We start from the raw sequence: 1,008 nt of genomic DNA on the forward strand, positions 1-1,008 counted from the left end.
TCAGCTCTGGGCAGGCTCTGTTGGATGAACAAGGAGGATTTGGGTTTCTCCCGAGGGAGAAAAGGCTCAGCTCACCCCACAGCGTTTCCAGACTGAACGTGGGAGGACAAACACGACCATCAGGGTGACCCAGGGGGGCAGAGCGGGAGGGGGGCTCCTGGGCAGGGGTGAAGAGGAGCAGACACAGAGGTTGGGTGGGAGATGAGCAGCCAGAGGAGCCCCGGGTGGGGCTGGGAGGGATCAAGGGGACGTGGGTGTGTCTGGGGGAGGAAGGAGAACATCTTGTCACTTCAGGAACTGCAGCCCCCGGCTCCCCAGCCCACGGGGCAGCGTGAATGCCATCAGTCATCCCACCACTGCATCCACTCAAAATAGCACCCAGGGAGGAGGAGAGGGAGGTGGAGAGCAGGAGCAGAGCCCCCTTCCTCCTGAGGGGAGGGAGCCCCTGGCTGGGGGGTGGATTTCACCCGGGGGACAAAGAGCTGCATGTGGGGGTGGTGGCTTTGATCCAAGCCTGGACCCCCCAGGCCCTGCATGCCCCAGGACCAGCTCCAGGAGCAGGGATCATCATGGCCATGCTGGAGGGGAAAACACCTGGGCCACTGGGTGCCAGCCAGCAGAGTGCTGGAGCCCAGAGATGTGACCTTGAGGGCTGAGACTGCCCCGAGCTGCCCTCACTCCAGGGAACAGCAGGAGCAGGGGACAGGAGGGGGAAGACCTGCAATGGGATCATCCCAAAATCACTTCAGCCTCCACAGTGCCTCTTGGATACAAGCCCCATCTGCCCCTGTCGGGGCAGTCCCACAGCCTTGGGGTTTCTTGTTGAAGGACACAGGGTGTGGGGTCACCCAGGGAGCATCACCCAGCCTGGGCACTGTTGGAGCCTGTGGAGAACAACCCCTGTGCAATGTCCTCAGCCACTCGGGGCACACTCCAGCCTCCCACAGCAGCCACGCTGCGGGTACCTCAGCTCACTCCTCACCACTATTCTGGGAGCCTGAGGGAGCC

This window comes from Manacus vitellinus, unplaced genomic scaffold, assembly GCF_001715985.3.
Source record: "Manacus vitellinus isolate BGI_N305 unplaced genomic scaffold, ASM171598v3 scaffold_32_pilon, whole genome shotgun sequence".
NCBI classification, from domain to species: Eukaryota; Metazoa; Chordata; class Aves; order Passeriformes; family Pipridae; genus Manacus; species Manacus vitellinus.